Genomic DNA, 6,477 nt, shown 5'->3' with positions numbered 1-6,477 from the left:
GTAATCAAGATAGCATGCTGTGAGCACACGATAGACATAAGGACCAAAGGCAACGGATTGAGAGTCCAGAAATAAACCCAAATATATGATACAAACTGATTTTTTGACAAGGATGCCAAGGCCACTCAATGGAGGAAATAATCTTTTCAGAAAATGGTGCACAAAAATGTGCATGTTGTTTTGTGCTGTTTATATTGGATTCTAGAGTTGGCAAAGTGACAGAAAGCAGATCAGTAGTTGTCTGGTTCTGAAGTGAGGGCAGAGGTGAAGATTGTTTGGAAAGGGACCCCTCTGAACTTTCTGTGATGATGGAAATATTTTATATCTAGATTATTATGGTCAATACATGGATGTGTGCATTTGTCAAAACTCATGGATCTGCACACTTGAAGTAGGTACATTTTACTGCAGGTAAATTATATTTCAGTGAAGTTGATGGAAATAAAAGCAGACTTTTGGAGTTCACACCAGGAAGTGACAAAGCTGATTAGAAGCCTGGCCAGGGCTGATTCCAGAGCACTGAATCAATTACATTGCCAATATTTGAAACCTGTGTGACTTCAGGCACATATCAAGACTTAGGTATCTCTGAGAAGCAGGAAGCTCTGGCATGCAGGGCCAAGACTCCCCCTGTCAAAGCACAGCAGAAGCTGAGTCGCAGCTATCCTTCAGCGGAGTACTACCTCCCGGTGGCCTCTCTGCCTGTTTTCCTTACTCAGAGCCTCACCTGGCCCTGAAGGCCTTTGAGATTGTGGCCCATTGGCTAGTTTGTTAGTGGCAGTTACCACTCATTATCTAATTTACCTCCAACTTTACCCTATACCTTCTACATTCATCTCTCAGCACCTGACTTAGGCTCCTATCAGGTAAAGAGATATGTAGCTTTATTTTGATATTTGAGCACTTACTATACGTAAGTTGCATTGCTAGGCACTTTGCATATGTTAGTTTATTAAATCCTTGCAATGACTTTACAAAACAGGGCCTGTCATCATCCAGATAAGGAAACTGACACACAAAGAGGTTAAGTTCATGCCCCACAGATTGTAAGTGCTGACACCAGAATCTGAGCCCAGAGCAGTCTGATGTTATGGCTCCTGGCTATCCAAGGATGCCCAATGCACAACTCCATGATGTGCCATTCACAGTGTAGTCTACCAGGCTGTGTCAGCTACAGGGGGCGCCACTGACCTTGAACACAGTGCAGATGGTTCCTTCGTGCTAAAAGGGAAAGTTTCTCCTTAAAATATGAGAAGAAAGGGGTAGCCATCTAGTGAGCCAGGGAGAGGGTCCCTCTAGTTCTGTGAATAGAGTCATTCAGCAAGAGTTTCTTAGCACCTACCTTGTGCCGTGTGCTGAGCCGGGTATAGGAGATGCAGCAGTAGACAAAGTCCCTGTTCTCATGGAACCTACCTTCTAATGGGAGAAACAGTCAATAAAACATAAGCAGCTTAGTCAATTATAACAAAATGTAATACCATGCCCTTGATCATTGCTGTGAAGTAAACCAAAGCAGGGCAAAGTCTCAGATAGTGACAGGGACACTATTTAAGATAGCGAGGTCCGAGAAGATTCTCTGAAGACATGACATTTGAGCAGCCAGCCATGGAGCCAGACATGTGAAGGAGCCAGCCTCGCAAAGATCTGAAGGAAAGGTATTCCTGCAGGTCATGGGAACAGCAAAGTACAAGGGCCGTGGAGAAGAAATGAACTTGACATGTTTGTGCAATGACCCAAAGACAAGTGTGGTCAGGAGTGAGGGTGAAGGAGCAGAAGCAGGTAGGACTTCACAGGCCTTGGTAAGGAGCTTGACTTTATTCCATCTCATGAGGGTAAGGGTTGTGGTGAGAATTTGCACAGAATGGGAGATGGGAGGCATTAGTTCAGGGCTCCCTGAAGGGCAGTAGAAGGGCTCAGCGTCCAACCCCAGGAGCAGCTGGCAACACCCTTGAACTCGGTGTTAAAGTGCAGCCAGCAGTGCTTCTTATAGTGGTTGTTTTTTCCAAAATACAGATGACAATATCCTGGTTTCCAGGTGATGATATCTGGTCTGGCTTTAATAAATCCTGCTTATGCAAAATTCCAGCTCCATCTCGGTCACCAAAGCCTCTGACTCATTCCGTCTGAATCTGGGGCTGCAGGATATACAGAGAGAGAAACAATATCTCTGAGTGACAAAGTGGATGTACTCCAGCCCTTCCATTCACCCATTCCCTTGGGTGAGTTCCTTCTCCTCTCTAGTTCAGACACCCCTCTGTACAATAGGACTACCCAGGCCTAATGTATGGGTTGGCTTGTGATGATTCCTCAAGATCAGGTTTTTTGAAACACTTTGCTCAGGACCAGTTAACATAGTTATTGCTTGTTTTCTGTGTTTCCATAGACTCCATGAGGGTCTCATCTATGTGGTTCATCTCAGCCATCCCAGGGCAGAGAACAGAGCCTGGCACCCAGTAGGTGCTCAGTAATTACTTGCTGAATTAATAAAGAGCATCTGCTCATTAGTCATCTGCACATAGAGTGTTGGATATGGCTTCAAGAACTTTTAGTTTCTGAATGTTACCAAAAAGGAATTTTATGTTATGTCTAAATGGCCACTGCTTGATTTATCTGTGTTAAGGTGAATAGAAGATGGCTATTTTCATGTTAGCTTCTCTCTAAATGAGCACATTTGCCTGTGAATGTTAACTCGTCTCAAGTGTCTTTAGATTTTCTAACCAATCTATTGATTACATTGGCCAGTGTCTATTCCAAAAACCTATAGAGAAGAAATTAAATTAATGTCTTTAACTAATGCATTTATTAATTTTTGGTAAATATTTATTGAAAACTTTCATTTGTACTGTAGGACTCAGCATGGAGTAAGTCATCTATAATTCCTATTCCCAAGGGACTTACCTTCTAGAAGAAGAGACGGGCATACAAATAATTATGCAAATAATTAATGTACTGCCATTGTAGTCAAAGCTAAAAAGCCCAAGTACAGGTGCTATGAGTATGTCCATCACGGCACCTGACTCAGTCCAGGCATTAGAGGGCTTCTGTGAGGAAGAGAGGCTTGTGCTGAACTGGAGAGGCAAAAAGAGAGGAGAAGAAAGAGCTCTAAGGTAGGCACAGGGATCAGCCAACACCAGACCCATCCTGGGGAAAACTTTTGTACTGCTTGAAGACCAAAAAGGTGATCGATGAAAAAGAAAGGGACACTCCAGGTTCAGTGGCTCAGCCTGTAATCCCGCACTTTGGGAGGCTGAGGTGAGTGGATTGCCTGAGCCCGCGGGTTCGAGACCCACCTGGGCAACTTGGCAAGACCTCATCTCTACAATAAATCAAAAATTAGCTGGATGTGGTAGCACACGCCTGTAGTTCCAGCTACTTGGAAGGCTGAGGCGGAAGGATTGCCGGAGCCCAGCAGGTCGAGGCTGCGGTGGCTGGGAGCAGCCACTGCACTCCAGTCTGGGCGACAGAGTGAAACTTGAACTAAAAAAAAAAAAGAAAGGGATATATGACAATACTGGAGCTTTGGCAGGGAACAAGTCAGTTAGGGTTTTGTGGACTGTAGAAAGAATTCAGATTCATTCTACAAACAATGTGACACCATCAAAATGGTTTAAACTAGGTGGAGACATGAGCATATTTACCCTTTGAAATCACTTTCCTGTGATTTCAAGTTTCTATGAGATTCTATGATCCTTTCAGTGTGTTCAGAACTGAAATCTCAGGCTGGATCTTCATAGCAATCTTGCAAGTCCAATAGTGCAGTTCAAACTCTCCCTTGTGTTACAGATTAGGAAACAGGCACTAGGACACAGGGAGAGCTTGACCAGACAGGGCAAAGTGTTTAACTCTGAATTTAAGCCTTGGGAGGAACTTGACTCTATCAATGAATAAAAGAGTGTGGAAAGGGGCTGAATATTAGACTCCATATTCTAGTATTAGAATATTAGTGTAAGCACCTGGATATTGGAAGCAGTCCTATGTTCTCTTCTCTTATCTTCCCTGATAATATTGGAAAGGTGACTCCACAGTGGGGTGTTCTGACTATGTGTAACCAGGTCTGCTGATGGCTGACCTCAGAGTGAGTGATCACACATGCCCCCTTTCCCAACACTGAAATTGTAGCATGAACTCCCATTGGAAAAGTCAGACTCCTCCACTGGGTCCACAGCTTGCCTCCTGCCCACTGCTCCTCAAGGATCACTTATCTCCTAATGAAAGCACATTGCCTTCATTTTGAAATTTATAAAATAACAGTGATCATGATGAATGTGTAAGGATACTGTTGAGTTTGTCAGCTCAATATCTGTTCCCCACCTCCTCCTTCTGGTACAGCACCCTGATCTTTCCCTTGGGTAATTTCCCACGGGTAATTCAGGACTAGCCAGGGAAGCTCAACATTGGTCTCCACTTGACCCATAGTAGGTACTCAGAAGATGTTGGCTAAATTTAGTGACAGTTATCATTTAATGATATGGGTCAGGACTTTGGATTGCAAGTGACAAAAACTTCCACCCAAGAGAATTTAGTTGCACACTAACAACGAGTTCTTATGATAGAGATGGCTACTGTCCTGCCACTGACAGCAGATAGAAATCTATGACAAGGTGAAAGAACACAGCAGAGCCAGAGCTCAAGGAGAGGACAGAAATAGGGTGGACTCAAGGCAGCAATTATTGCAGCGATAGAAAGTCACCCTGGGAGACCATGAGTGAGAAAGGACAGATGGGAAGGCACTTGAGTGGCTCAAAGATAAGCCTGGAGAACAAAGTTCAGGAAAAAGATGTGAGCTAGGAATGACCCAGTGCAGGAATTGCAGCCTTGGTCATGCTGTCAGTACACTTCTCGCCACGCCCCACGAGTAATTCCTTAGCAGTGCCTATATGTTGTCCTCAATGCTTAAAGCCCAAGGGACAGCACCCAGCTGATTAAGCTGAGGTCCTAAACCTCTTCTCTGCCTAGGTAGGGAGAGGTGGCAACTGGGCCCTTTCCAAGACTCACAGAGAATTCTTTCCAAATAAAGATGCCAGTCTGGCAAAAACATGACAAATGTCCGCTTCAAGAGGTGAACAAAGTAAGAACCTAGTGGAAGGTCAAACTTGGATGCTTTCAGGGCCAGCTGGGCATGTGTCCCTAAAATCACCCAAATTTAGTTTTTGAAAGTATCCTTGTGAACAGACAAACCATGTCAGACTCAGCTGTGAGTGACTCATATGTAAAAAAACTTGGTCTTTATCCTTTGAGCAATGGGGAGACAGAGGATTTAAGCAGGAAGGGAGAGACACGTGACCAGACCTGCACTAAGAAAGATCTCCATGCCTGCTGTGTGGAGCATGGGTTGCAGGGGAAGAGACTGGAGTCCCAGGAGACTAGAAGAGAGATGATGGTGCTGCAATCTATTCAGACAATTGTTGTGGGGCTTAGAAGGAGGGGATGGACTGGAGACCCTCTAAGAGAACATGGCAGCAGGAACTGGTGGGTGAAGCCACAACCAAGTAAGAGGAATAACTCACTGAATTTCAGGCTTGGGAGACCATACATCCCCTCCCGAGTGCTTCATTTTTGTTAGCAAGGAAAGGACATTGTAAAGGCCAAATTGCACAACCCAAGAGGAAATCCAAAGGCAGACACAGGGAATAATAGAGATGACTGTGGGGCTGGCAGCGTGATTCATTATTATTCTTTAAGGTAAGAAGAAAAAAAATAATTGGTCCTGGATGAAGAAATGGGGCTTGGCTGAGCCAGGGTTGTGAGGTAAGTCCTGCTCCAGAACCCCTTGGGGGCATGTGGTTGAGGGGCCAGCAGGAAGGGAGGGTGGTTGCTACAAGGGCTTAAAAAGACACTGTGTCCCAGACTGGTGATGGGAACATCGAGGAAACAGGGTTTTAGAGCTGGGCAGGGAGGAAGCCATTGGCACTGCTCAGTGTTGTCCCTGCGGTATGCCCTATTCCCAGCTCTGCCAGTCTGAAATAAATCTTTGATCTAGCCTGGAGGCAGCTCTCCCTGAGCCCTGTCTTTCAGATGAGGAAATGCAGACAGTGAAAGCTCAAGCCACACAGGAAGCGTGGAGCACAAGCTCAATCTAGGCACGAGATTCTTGGTTCCCAGTCCAGTGCCCCTGCGCCACCCTGCTCCTGGAGTTGGATAGGTGCCAGAGAGAATCTCCCACTGATTTAGCCATGAGCACCATGTTTGAGAATTATTTGAATAAGGGAATCAATTTTCCATTGGTTTGGTACCAGTTGATTTGTCAAGTGACCAGCATGAATTCAATTTCTCCTCTGGGAAGTCAGAGCAGAGGAAAGAAAAATCAATGAGCCTTTGATGGGTCAGATAGGGTTCCCTGAGAGGATTAAGGCAGGCACTGGTTATGGCAGGAGTGGGTCAGGAGGTCAAGACAAGGGGGGCATTTTAACAGGGCTTCCTGTTACCTTTTCATTGTTCCCTAATTGTGATGAGAGTAGGAAATCCAAACTTTTGACT

Source organism: Carlito syrichta, unplaced genomic scaffold (assembly GCF_000164805.1).
Source record: "Carlito syrichta isolate Samal-C Ts95f unplaced genomic scaffold, Tarsius_syrichta-2.0.1 Scaffold93688, whole genome shotgun sequence".
Lineage (NCBI taxonomy): Eukaryota > Metazoa > Chordata > Mammalia > Primates > Tarsiidae > Carlito > Carlito syrichta.
Note: the sequence above shows the minus strand (reverse complement) of the source record.